The following is a 14293-nucleotide window of genomic DNA, read 5'->3' on the forward strand; positions in this document are numbered from 1 at the left end:
GGTATGTTATACAGCAAGGACTGCTACAAACAGAGTATTTGCTTAAGAAGAACTTTTTGCAACTTTTATGAATTATGTTTGAAGTGCTATGAAGCTTAAAAAAGATCAATGTTTTGAAGTTTTTAATTCCATTATAGTTTTCCAGGTTTTCCCCGTATTGTGTTCCTCAATTGTGTTGAAGTGCGGTGGTTTATTATGGACAGACTCTCAATTGGCTTCAAACACTTTTTTGGTGGCTCAAAAAACATTTTTTTGTGCAAAACAAGAAGCTCACAAAACTACTCAAAGCTAAGTCTACTTAAAAGCCCTATTTGTTTTTGTCTAAAACTTGTACCCCAAGGTGAGTGCACATAAACGAGCCCTGAATGTGCAAACGCTCCCGTTTGGCTTCGGTTTAGTAATGCAAACATTTAAATATTAGGCTTAATGGAGTTCGTAATCGAAACTAGCTTCCATCGGCACGAAATAGTTTCGGTGCTAAATTATGCGAGATGAAAATCAATACCTTCCGAAACCTGGCGCTGACGATGAGAAACTTTGGGCCGCGCCAAGCGAATGTGGGCGGATAGTTTGCACATGCTAATCAGTGTTTGAATACCTTCAATAATATCAAGCCGGAACCGGTCGATCAGAGCGGGTTTGCGAAGGACACGCTACGCTGCAGTTTCGCTTCGCCCAAAAGTGGAAGGATTATATAAACTATTCATCAAGAGCCCCACGGCACGTCCGAGGAACGTTGCTGGGATGGAGCCGTGAAATCATTAATAGTCTATCAACTGAAACCCGTACACCCAGGTAGGGTCCGTATCCGTGATGAAGCTGATGCGTGCAAAATCTAACGAGGTAGCACAAAAACGTATACCAACATGCTGGAGCGTGTAGGAAAAATATTCTGTAGCCGATTTCATGCACTCGAGTGCTTTTATGGCCATTATGATTGCCGCGATTTGGCATGCTGGGTTATTATTGGAGTTTGATTTTTCCAAGTCCATTGAAAGTGCGAGCACTGTAGCGAAAAAGTTAGATCTCAGTCATAAAAAAATAAACACTAGTTTTGATTGGCGAATGATTCACTGGTGGAAAAAAATTGGAAACGATATTTATCAATTTGTTCCGTCTCTTTTTTTCGATCTTTGATACGAGCAACAAATTTGAAAAATACACGCGAACAATGCACATATTTCGATATTCACGCTTTAGAACCAAACGGACTGCCAGAGCTTTTTTGTAAGCACCATCACCTTTAAAATCAGCACCACCAAATCTCACTTCACCGATACTTTTTGCCTTAACAGCACTTTAGCATCCGGGCTCGACTCATCGAATCATCGATTTCTCGGCCGAGGATGAGCTTTTTATACGGGGTCGGATTCCACCCCAGTGCGAACCCTTCACGTCACATCGTATCGCACGGTCTGGCATTTGCACTCCGATAGCAACACCTTCTCGATGGGTTGTTCAATTGCTCTGTCGAACGGTAGGCCCGCAAGCAGGAAATAATACTAACAAGCATCTGGGCGAAAATTTCGGATCGGATTGATTATCATCGAGACGCGAAAAAAGGCGCTCCTGATGATGGGTTCGTATTCAATTTCGTGCATTGCCACCAAGTGCCATGGAAACGGGCGCGTTTGATTCACTCTCCGTTCGACGATCGAGTGGTGAATTCGATAATTGGTGATCGATTTCCCTGGCGTGGGGAGCCACGGAGATGATGGAGAACGCACCGAAACCTCACCTTTGTTGGTTGTCAGCGGGTAACCTGCGCTCAACATCACGCCGCTGACACGACTAACTTCCGGGTCCAGCCGGAACGATCCAGCCGGTCGAGTTTAAATGCGTCCATATGTATCACGTTTATTGTACATTCGTCACGCGAACTGATAACCCACCCGGTGCATCAATGCCAGAGCAAAGGGCAACTCGTGAGGTTGCATCTCGCATCCCCAATCCGACTGCAACTGGTAGTTGCTGAACAACTGATGTACGGACACGGGAGCAGTTCTTTATCGCCTTGTGGCTCTTTGCTCTTTCTTTCCACCAATCTTCAAGGGCGAACCTTAAGCGATCTGGCCCTATCGTCTGTTCGAACGATCGGTGGCGGTAAAGCGTGAAGAACACATCAATCATTCTACGTCGATGATTCCCTTGAAGAAGCTTGACCGTGAGCGGAGCGAACAAAGTGAACCATCTAAACTATTCATCTTAAGGAAGGACCGTGCAATAATCTCGAATCAAACAACCCATTTTAAAATTCATTCAACGTTATGGGAAGAGTATCTTCTTCTTCTTGGCGTAACGACCTCTTGGTCATGCCTGCCCGTTAAGGGCTTACGAGACTTGTTTCCCTGTTGTACGTGGATAGTCAGTCCTCTCGTACAGGGGAGGGTCCGGTCTCGGTTGGGATTCGAACCCACGCCGTCGAGGTGGTGAGCCTCGGCGCTCATGGGCCGATTTTCTAACCGGCGCTACCGCTCGGCTGTCGCGGACCCCCAAGAGGAAGAGTATCTATAACAGTTTACGAAACTGTTAAAGAAACAAACAATTATTTTTTTGCAAAATAGCGCAAATGGTTCTATTATAATGTTGAACATGGCCCTGCACCAAATATATTTAATTCATCGTTGATGAACAAAAGCAAGCTTAACATTGATTTACAAAAGTCAGGAACCCAAGCTCCAAGGTTACACAAAAAATTTAAAAATCGAGACTAGTTTTTACATTATTCTTGGTTGATTGAAACGTTGCATATTTTAGTAAACGTCAATATTCAGATGGATTTCTGTTAATCGAAAATGACGGTAAGTCAGAACTTCTTCGGTACAGAGATGATCGATTTATGCTCCAGCAGCAACGTTCATTACCGCTATTGTCTGTGACTTCGATCATTGTCTGAGTTTGCACTCCATCCGCTACTCTTATCATGGCTTTCTGTCATTCCAGGTTTACATTCGCTCGGAAAAACATTCCTATCGCGGACACGGAACTGAGCGATGGTTCCCCGAACCCCATCCAGCATGTCCGTAGCGTGCACTTCCTCACGTTCCTTTGACAGCGATTTTTGATATTTTGCTCCCTCTCCCCCACCGCTGTCACGTTTCCCCGGCAGCACTGATGTGCCTGGTTTGGTCTAGGATGGAATGTAAATAGCACCCAGCAAAGCCCAAACAGATTTCGAAGTTGATTAGCAGTTGACTCCCGCGCATATTCTCTTGCTTCCGTTTCTTTCCTTGCTTTTCTTCCAGTTGTCACTCACTCAGCATCAAGGTGCAAAATTCTTATCAAATATTTTGAAGTTTATTTCTTAGCAGGTCGGAGTTTTTTTTTCAACCAATTTTCGGTGGCGCCTCACCGTCTTGACGTCGACGGCCTGACCGTCAATTGTGTTACGCAGCTAAGCGCAGCGAAACCGCGCTGCATTACGATTCCCTTCGCATTGCACGGGGAAAGAAAGCAAAATGGAACCTGTACGAAACGTCACTCGAAAGCGCGTTTAAATTATTCATGCCCCTCGAAGGAAGACAAAAGTTGCTCGTCGGTGGTGGTGTGTCCTTTAACGAATCGTGCTGGCAAAACCAAAACGGTTCTGAAGCAGCACTGGAATCAGCAAAGCGAGGTGAAAGCAAAGTGCCAAACTTTCCAGCATGAAGCAACGGAAAAAGAATCCCTCTTTGTCGGCAAGCGCGGGAAACGAAAATAAATAACACCGAAAGCACACCACGGACTTCAATTCCCGTAACCGTTCGCTTCCAGCACCAACGTTGGCCGGTCCTCGGTGCGTTTACTTTCTTCTCCACTTTGAAGGGGTTCTTTTATTATATCTCCATCGTTCGAGAGCAACTCGATGCTAACGGACGCCATCGGGGAACGAACTGAGATTCGAAACGGGCTCTGCATTATCCAGCGTAAATGCTGCCGTCAAAGTAAACAAACATTGGAACATTATTCATACTTCAGTAAATAAAAACAGTACGATCCGTGTGCCATTTCGAATGCAATTTCTTTTCGTGCAACGGTGGAGCAGTTCTGACGCGTGGAAGCGAGGGAGGTAATAGAATTTCTTCCAAGAACGATGAGCTACTGGAGAGGTAAGAATGGGAGCGTCCAAGATAAGCACATCAAAACAGATCGCTTATGGTAGGGGAGCAGGGTAGGGACGATCGTCCTCTCGGTGAAATGTGGGGAATTGACTGATAAGATGCACCACGGCGCTCGACGGGATACTGGCGAAAAGGTTCGCCCCATGCCGACGCAATCAGCCCTATGCAATCGAGTCACAATCGAGGTTCGAGTAATGCATCGCGCAGCATATGTTTACCAACGCACGTGCACCAACGTTCGCAATTCGCTGCGAAACATTGTCAGAGAAGGCGTCAGTGGAGGAATTCTATAAAAGCCCCCTGTTGGTTCGTGCCGGAGTAAGTAGTTTTTCGCATCCGCGCGATCCAACATGAGTGGCAAAGAGTTCATCATCTTCCTGGCGGTGCTGGCGTGTCTTATCTCGTACACGGAGGCAGAACAAGATGTACGTAGTTTCTACTTCACTTTGATGTGCACTGATGAACCGAATGGGTAAATAAGGTTTCTTTCTTATCCCGCTTCAACGACAGGCCACAGCCCCCAACAATCAGCTGTTCGCCCAACCGAGCTCAATCGATTCGAAAACGTTCGAAAAGTGCTGCCCGAAGGTGATGAAACCAATCATACCGACCGCGAAACCGCGGTACAAGTACGTCGTTGTGCCTCCCGTGAGTGTAACGTAACAACAAGGGGTAGCAAAGAAACAAAAGGACAAATGCAACCCTCTCTTAAGAAGGCAAAAATCAACAAATCAACGAATAAAAACCAAACCCCATTAACTTTGCGTTGTGCCTTAAATCTTGTTTTTCTTTCGATAATGCTGGCGTCCTCGCTTGAGACTGGAAAGGAGATTCGTTTCCATTCAAATCGCGAGCCGCATCTTCCGCACTGGGCTTTGCTGTTTTGCTTTTCCGTGCGGTTTTTGCGTTTGTTGTTTCACGATGGTCCTAATTTTCAAACCACCCCATCCTCCAATAATTTCATCCAATAATTGCGGCACTTTTATCATCGTTTTTAATCGCACAGCTGTGTTGGCTCGCACACCCAACGAAAGCGTTCCTAGGAAGACTCAAGCAGGAACATGAAAAGCGGTGGGAAAATGAAAATACCAGCGAATCTGTCTTTTTTCCAAGTCCATGTCAACGAAAAGTAGGCGTTGGAAAGGGTTCGAAAACCCCCGGACACAACCGGCTGCAAGGGGCGAAAACAAAGCGTTGGCTGACATTGTACGCCGGGGCGAAAATAGAAAGTAGGCGCCGTGGTTCGTCGCACATGGTACAAGATGAAGGCACCAGATATTGAAGGTTTCCGCGAAAGTATGGCATGCTTCGTGCGATCTACGATACGATCGTCCGATGGAGAGTTCTTTAAGTTGCTTTCGGGAGGGGTTCCTCGATGCCAGGGAATGCCTTCTCCATGTTCCAAGCGGGTGAACTTTTGGCCCGGGACCGGCTTCTCGAGAGCATGCCATGTTATTTGTTCGTACATCCTGCTGGTCCTTGGGCTCGTTCGCTTTCTCGCTTGTTCACGCTGTCATACCGTACGACAAAGTGCTGGAGCACAATTTTCGACTATCATCACCGGCATATCATCGTGTACCTGCGGAGTGCCTCTTATCCGGGAACTCCAACCAACTTCCAAAGTCCCACAGTCCAACGTACCGTACCGCTACGCCATCGTGCGATAGGACCAGAAATCAAAACGATACTTGTCTTCGCCCGCTTCGTCCCGTCGGCTGTCATGCATCCCGGTTCGTCCGTGAAAACCCGGCGGGCCATCCTTTCGGTGACGGGAACCAGATTAGTTTTCCCGTCCCCCGAAGGCACTTTCCGTCCGGAAGTGCCGTGGGAAACCGGGCCATGCCTAGGTCAACAATGGCGAAGAGCGAAGGCGAACCGAGAAAAGAAATCCCTGAAACAAAAACATAAAACCCCGGGCCCACTCGGGAGGATGGCTTATAATTTTTGTCACATCCGAGCAGTGTGCCGGAAATTTAGCAGAACTACCTGGCTAAACCGTTCAAGGGGAGGCCCGCGGGTGGCTGCTGCGTGCGAGGCCGGGCTAAATGTGTGTTATGTTTTCATGCATGAACGCTCCGGAGACTTTTGGCTTCTGCTTCGGCTTCAGCGGGCGACGTGATGCGAGGGAGGGAAGCTTGGACTTCCAGCGGGCAATGGCAACATAAACACTATCTACACAATCACTCACACACACGAACACAAACACATCATCACAAATGATTGTGATCTTTTCCCATCATCAGGTATTGTGTGCAGGGTGGAAAAGGAGCATGAAAAATTAACAATAATAAACGTACGGTCAGCAGCATCTAGTGGCGCAACTCTGGCCAAGCCATGCCCCAACGCTGTACGAAGCAAACTTAATCAATGATAATTGAAGACCAAATATTTGCCAAGCGCTCTGCCCAACCCGGCATCGGACTCGCCTGTTCCGAGCTGTTGATGGGCAGCGGACTAACGGTCACCGTTTTGGAGCGCTAATGTTTTCGATTCTGATAATCACAGTGTGATAACAGCGTGCCGAGTGCGAGCCAATCATGTGCCCCGTGCCCCCGATAATGTGGCCATTTTGCAAACAATCGTTGGGTCGGCCGTTTACTTTGTATTGCCTCGAGCTAATCGGGCAAAGTGCGTTAATCAAAGGTTGATAGTATTTGACGTGAAATTATTGTTCAATGAGTGCATGAGTGCACTGTAAATCTGATATATTGTATTTTCAATGACTGTGTTTTATAAAAATTAAAATGTGTATGATGAGGTGCTTTCTAAATGTAACAGAATGCATGTAGTCATAAAAACAATGCAACATATTATAGAAATATGTAAGGCTGTTAAGTAACAACATTTTAGCCTTTTTTTGATTGTTCGGTCGTTTTGTATATATTATGGTGTTGTGTTGTATGATATTGTATTTTTATTTCTTTATGGATCGGTTACAAGGCCAAAAACACAGCATAATTCTAAAGAAACATTCCAACACAAAACCCCTTTTCCTAGTAACTAAAACTTGATAACCCCTGTTTTAAATTACTGCCCGAATTATTTGTCATGTAATTTTACATAGCATGAACATATTGAACGCAATTTGAAACATGTAATGACTCTTGTTTGTTATTGTTGCTCGTAGCAAAGAAACGGTCACATTTGTTACAGAGTTGGCGAAAAAGTATGAAAAAAACATACTAGTAGTGTATACCAAAACATCTTACATCATCTCAGGTCCCCGTTTTATGATCAGGAAACTAATCCACTGTCTTTCCTGGTTTTCTGGTGAAGCAAAGTATTCAATTCCAAGGAACATAGGAGGGTTTCCACTCAATCACTGTGGCAATCAGTGGAGCAAATGTTCGCCCAACAAATCACTTATTGTGCTCGCTACGTCGGGCGACAAATTTCTTAACATTTCAAAATCGCTTCCGCAAAACGAAAATGCTCCCCCGTGGATTAAACAATTGCAAAAAAGACCGGAAAAGCGACTCGACCGGTACGATCGAAAATCGGAATCGTTTAATGTGCAAACAATATCGCCCACCGATTGCTTCCGCCGGATGGCGAACTTATGGTCCGTGTTGGCACGGGCTACGGGTGCAAACGGGGTGGGGGGGGGGGGGAGCACGCGACCTGGCCCCGGTTGGTGCCCGGAATATCCTGTGGAGTTCGCGTTTCAACGAGGCGAATGGAACGGTTCTGACAGTGGAATTTGTTTTCCCTTTACCTCTCTCGTGCGCTCCGACCGATCGGTTTCGAGTTTATGTCATTACGGTGAAGCTTACGAGAAAAATGGGGGAAGGAAAAAGAAAGAAAAAATACTCCATAGCGAACGAATCGGGTGAAATGATTTTGCGCCAGAAACACGACGAGTAAACCGTTCCATTACGAAGACGAAATTGCTTGTGACCGGATTACGACCCCGGGACGCACACCGGATAGGAAAGCACGTTGCTGAAGGGGGCCATTTAGGTCGATTGCGCCATGCACGAGGCCCTGATGGTCGGACGACGTGCTCGACACGGCGCTACCTACCTTGAAGGACGGTTGCTTTCTGGGAAGGTCAAACGTTAGCAGATATGGACCCGACCCTCGTATAATTAAAACTGCAATCCGGGAAGGAGCTTCTTCTCATATGGTTGAAGGATATGAACCTGATTTTTTCTAGGAACAATAAACCAATATGATTGTCGAACATTTCCCTTGATGTGGCGTTACACGAATTAAATTGATAAAATTCAAAACTCCCTTGTTTGAGTAATTTAAAAGCAGTATAAAATGAATGCCATCTGAAATACTCTGCCTACTTGAAACATCCAGAAAGAGAAAAGTAAATTAAAACCACAAATTCTATGAGGTGTTTAAAAAACAAAAACATTGAATTGAGTCACTTTGACAACGATCAAAGACGTTAAAGATGGCGTGAGAACGTATCCAGCACGACCCTGGCAAGAAGGTGAAATCGAGAAAAAACACCCAACCTCAACGAGTCGGGCCACTTTCTACGGCTATCCATTTCATTATGGTCCGTGTTTTTATGCTAACGCAATCATCTTCACGTCTGCTCCACATCACAACCGATACGTTATGATGATGTTATTAGGCCCGTCATGGTGGAGAGCCCATCTTACTCCTAACCTTTCCTAAGGCCACTCTTTTACTCACCACGAGCTATTTCCTTCCTCCCTTTTCGCTACACTCTCTCGTTTGCATTCTTGTTGTTTTTCCTCCGGGGCTTTCCGGAACGGTACTCGGCAGCATCGCTAAAGTTTTTTTTTTATTTCCACATCTTCTCACTCTCACGACCACAGATCGAGTTGGCCGTGAGTCGCTTTCCGGTTCCGCCAGATTGGCCACATCCGCCCCGCAAAAAGCTTCCCGCGGGCACGCTTAATCATATTTCCTCTCAACCGATATTGAACGGTTTTGACTGTCATTTGACCTTCCGCTTATCTTGCCGCCGCCCGAACACCGGAAAGAAGCCATTCGGAAACCGGGGTTGACTGGCGCAAAATTGGAATCCCAGCCCAGTCGACGTTGCAGCCGGTGGCTTTGGTTTGTGGAGTGAAAGAGACCGTAAGGAGATAAAGAAAGAGAGAGAAAGTTAGTGAATGAAAGGGGATGGAAAATATCGTAATGGAAAACGCTAGCAAGTAATGGGTTTTCCTTCAACTGTTCAAAGCCCTATTGGCAAATCAGGCGAATTCCAGTGAACGATAATACGAAACATGGTTAGTGGAAAGGTCCTATTAGGAAGAGGAAAAACAGTGTTTCTGTTCAACATGTATGCAGGATGTTGTCGCAGGTTGTGAACTTTACAGTGGAAAGAACAAGAGTTCTAGAAGCTTCCTGGGACAGTACGCAACCCTTTTGCCACCGGGCAACTGCATCGTATGTGCCCGGTGATGGCTTAATTTCACTCCAAGCAAGTTCCCGCAACTTAAATAACTTGACCGCTAATAACGTTACCACTAGGGTGGGCCGAATTGAATGCTACGTGAGCCCGGAACTCCAGGCGGACTTCCTGGTCCAGGAAAGTCCTTGTTTTGCACACTCAACATCTTAAATTTACTTCTGCTAGCACTATGTTGCCTTCGGGAAATCGAAGACTTTCGATGTGCATGTGAGTTTGTTAACTCAATTCGATGCATTTCCCACGGCGACGTATCGGAATGCCATCCCGGAGGTGGTTGTTTGTGTGCCGGCACTTTGTGTGCGCACGATGTGAACAACTCAAACAGCGTCCACCAGGCATGCAGCCTCTTCCGAGGCACGTACGCAGCATAAAAGTCCGCTGTCGTTTGGGTGCCGAATGCACACGGTCATGGCAAAGGCTTACCCGGAACTTTACCGTGCCTTTAACTGTCGCTTCCGGGGTGGAATCGGGAGTTTCGGGTGAGCAATCTATCCAGCTCCCTCGGCACTGGGATTTCGTTTTCCTCCTGGGACAAACATGAAGAACGAACACCAGCCGATTGGAGTGGGAAAGGAATCGAGTGACTTATCGTACGATGACAACGATGACATACACGATGGTAAAGAATACTTTACCGTCTACCATCCCACTCGGTGAGGGTTCGAGGTTGTGGTGCACTGGAAACAATTCTTTTGCGTGTTCGATTCTTTCACATTCACTCCTTAGTTGCTTCCCCTCCAAGCCTATGGAACCGAGTGTTTCTCAGGATCACTGCGAATGCTTGTCCTGAATCATGTTTGCGATGAATAATCGTTGAAGGCGAGTGTGCTAACCGTACGTACATATTTACGAACGTAAGTGAAAATGATCTTGCCAAACAAGCGAAAACATTGAAGCAACCTCTTTGGTTAGGTAAGAGAATTGAAAGTGACACAACTTTTGTAAGTCTTTCACAATGTAGAAAACATGGTTCGATAGAGAAAGAATCTATTAACATAAATCAATTTCTCTAAAAGAAAGGCAAACAGTAGAAGAAACAGAATAAAACTACAGTAAACAACCTTTAATCTCTTCTGGTGCAGAACAACATCAGAAAATGTGTGCACATCACCCGAGCCCATCGGAAGACATCGTCAATGAAGTATTTAATTATGCTAAAAGGCGAAAAGCTCCTGCAAAAGCCAACTCGAGCATCCCTCGGTACGGCTTTTTATAACAGCAAAATCCCTACAAAGAGCCTCCTGGCGTTTTTTATTCTCTTTTTGAAAAAAAGTTCCTTTGATAATCCTGGCTCTAGGAGAAAGGGAAAAGAATAGATAAATGAAAACACCCCACCGAAGGCACGGTATCGGTAAAGAATGTTGGAAAAAGTGTTAATTTAAAAAACCCTTCCACCGGACCCCCAACGAGATGGTAACACTGGGCGGTGTTGATGCTTCACCGAACTGCCGGGCCCTATTAACAGCGTGTCAGGTTGATTTTTTAATTATATATGCATATATAAACCGGTTGAGGATAAATCAAGGATCCAGTTCCAGGCGCCATCCGGGGAACATAAATCAATTTTGGCGTTAATCATCTCACCGGCCGAAACCATATCACCCTTTTTATTCCTCATTGTGTTGCATTCTTGTGATGTGGTACAAACAAATATTAATTGGTTTCCTTTTTCAGTCTTATACCAACCGCCACGATGGATTAAAGATATGCACGCTATAGAAGTGTATGGGCGGTTAAGTTTGAGCCGACTTAACAAAGAACCAATCCACACCGGTTTTCAAGGTACTTTAAGTACGCCAAAAACATGGCATTACCCCCGTTAGGCACGAACTACACATATTTGTCTTGCAAGGTGTCTCCGAAGCTAATTACACCTTTCCGGTTGAAAAGCTTTTTTTCTTGTAATGTTCTCTGTGGCCGTGTCTTCATCGCACCTTTCCGGAGCGTTTATTTCGTTCCCATAGCCAACGGTACGCACTGAGGAGAAGACAATTTAAACAGACTCGGCAAACCACTTTCAGGCAAGTTTCATTGGAATTCGTGCAGGTTTGCCGACAGACGCTTACTTCCATTCATTTCCGCTTCTAACAAGCTTTTACCATTCACCATTAACGCGAACATTGGCAAACAATTTAATTTACCAGCGTTCCATTGTACTTAGGGGTACACCTTCACACGGACGCCGAAGAAGCGCAGAGACATTCTCGGCAAATGTTCCGTCTTGACACAGTGAATCTATGAGGCGCGCAAGGATGAGTGAGGTGAGTTTTTCTTGTTGAAATAATTGTTGTTTTATTTGTTTGGAACACAGTTTGATTGATAAATTCATTTATATATTCAATCTTTTAACCTATTTACCAAGTTATTTGGACCATCAAAGTGTATGAATTTCTGTTTGACTAAATACTTACTTTATTGTTAGCTAAGGATCCAACGGTAGCATACAATAGAAGCAGACAATTTCTTAATCACTAATCAAATACAGTTGATTAATGAAATAAATAAATAAACGAATAAACAATTGTAAGCGTAAAAAGAAACTCAATTTGTATGTAAAATGAAATATTAAAATAAACCAAGCTTTAAGCGGATCGTTTCAAATCCTTAGATTATAGCCTAATGTGATTACAGTATTTGTTTGGTTTCTTAAATTTATAAATGATTTTGCTGAAATTCAAAAATGGAATTCCCGTTTCAGTTTGAATTTATATGTGTCAATAAAGTGACAGATGAAACTAATAATATGTACAAACACAAAACGAGGGTACAAAAGTATTGTTCGGTCTAGAATCGAAAGAATTACTTTATGGTGAAAAGAATATAGCTAAATATTTTATTTAGCTCTTCTGTGGATGTTTTTTTTTTCATGAAAATAAATGAACAAATTACCATTTAACCATGAGTTATTTGTTGAATCTGTAATCCGATTTTTGTAGCTAACATCGTCATATTATCCCACTATTCCAAGACTCTTGTTAGTGTTTGAAAGAAAGTCTCATTGTTCTACTCAGCTCGGGCTCACGGCGAAAAAGGATAGTTTTCGTAATCCCGTTCGATCTGGTTGCGCTTCAGCTTGTTCTCATTGGTTTTATTCTCAATTCCCAAGTGGCAAGCAGCTTTTTGAAACACAACAAAAAGAAAAACCCCAAAGCATCGATCTCGGCAGCTTACGGAGTGTGCTCGGGAAATAAAATCACCCGTCTTATGAAGCGCAGCCTGAACTTTCCTGACAGTGAAAGCCCCGGCCAGCATCCGGCTTCGATCGAGTCCGGTACCGCTTGTTAGCTTCCGTCTTACGGATTCATTATTTTCCACCGGTGTACCGCGTGTGAACAAGAGCCAACTACTCCGTTGGTGTACAAAAGAAAAGCAGGAAGAGTAAATGAACGATTCTGTAGGTAAAGGGGGTGGGGCCTGGTCTGAACCTGCCGCGGCAAGTAACTCGTATAATGAACGGCGGAAGTGTCGGCCACCCCGTTTTGAAGCTCAGTACCGGGAGATCCTACAGTGCGCAGCACCATCGAAGAGGAAAGCTTAAGGGAATTGCGAGAAAAACTCAATTAAAAATTAATTCACTGCCCGGACAGAAAGGAAAGCGGACAAAGGGATACACACTGTCGGTATTGCAGGGGTTTCAGGGCACAAAGCAAGGGAAAAGCCCTGGCGGAAAGAAAAAGGAAACAGAACCGGAGAGTAGTAGTCCTGGTAGGCCAGCGGATCGATAGCTGCAACACAGGCGAACAAATGGGCAACTATTCCCCAGCCGCTCCGAAAATACCCGTCGGTAATCAAGTTTTCTTTCGGATGCACTCGATACCGGGCGAATAGTTTCAACTCGGCTTTCGTTGTTGGGATATTGTTTTCCCCGCGTTTGACCGACTTTCGGCCGTCCTGTCCATTCTGGCACCTTCACACTCGAAATTTCAATTGAAACTGTTTGCGAAGAAAAGCTACTACTTCCTGCTAGCTACTGATTTCATTTCGAACAATTCGCCTACCAATTCAACCATTACAAGGTGTGGTGTTTGCGGTTTGAATTGTCTTTTTGATTGCTTCCAAGAAACGGTTCGACTGTTTGAGGTTGAGGGAAAAAAACAACCCCCAATCCGCAAAACACAATCCGTTTGAAATGGTTTTGAGTGATTTCTAGCACTAAGTGGGTAACACGAGGAGCTCTATGCGCCATTACGAGACGAAAACGTGCTAAAGGGGTGGAAATCGACGATCCATTATTAACTAGTTCATATACCCTGTGGAATACTAGATGAGCGATATAATGATCATTATAATGCTATTATGCCACGCTGACAGGAATGAAAAAAAATTCTGCGAGAAGCGCTTTCTTTATTTTTATATATATAAGAAATGTACAGCGAGCAGCAACAGTGAGCACCTTGTTTGGCCTAGTTGTTCATTTACTCGTTGAAAAATGGCTGCCTTCTTTCACGGTGCAATCCACATTTCTTGCTCACACCGAAGTCAGCAATCTGCTGCCGGTTAACCGTGAGGTTTTAATATTTGTTATTTTCTTTTGCCCGCTAGTTTGCTCGCCGTATCTCTGGTCCACCTGGTGCTGGAACCATTTCGGACGTAACTAGTTTTCATTTTTTTTTATTCGGAAGGCTAGGGTTACACTGGACAGTAGAGAGCGCACTGCCCGCGGCACTAATGAAGGAAAAACTTTTGTACGCGCGAAAACTTTTACTTTATTGCCTCGCGCAAGCGGTTTGCCACCAACAGGTTGAGCTGAATTTGATTGTGCCGTTCCGAGTCCTTCCTGGAGGAAGAG

The sequence above is a fragment of the Anopheles ziemanni genome, chromosome 3 (genome assembly GCF_943734765.1).
Source record: "Anopheles ziemanni chromosome 3, idAnoZiCoDA_A2_x.2, whole genome shotgun sequence".
NCBI classification, from domain to species: domain Eukaryota; kingdom Metazoa; phylum Arthropoda; class Insecta; order Diptera; family Culicidae; genus Anopheles; species Anopheles ziemanni.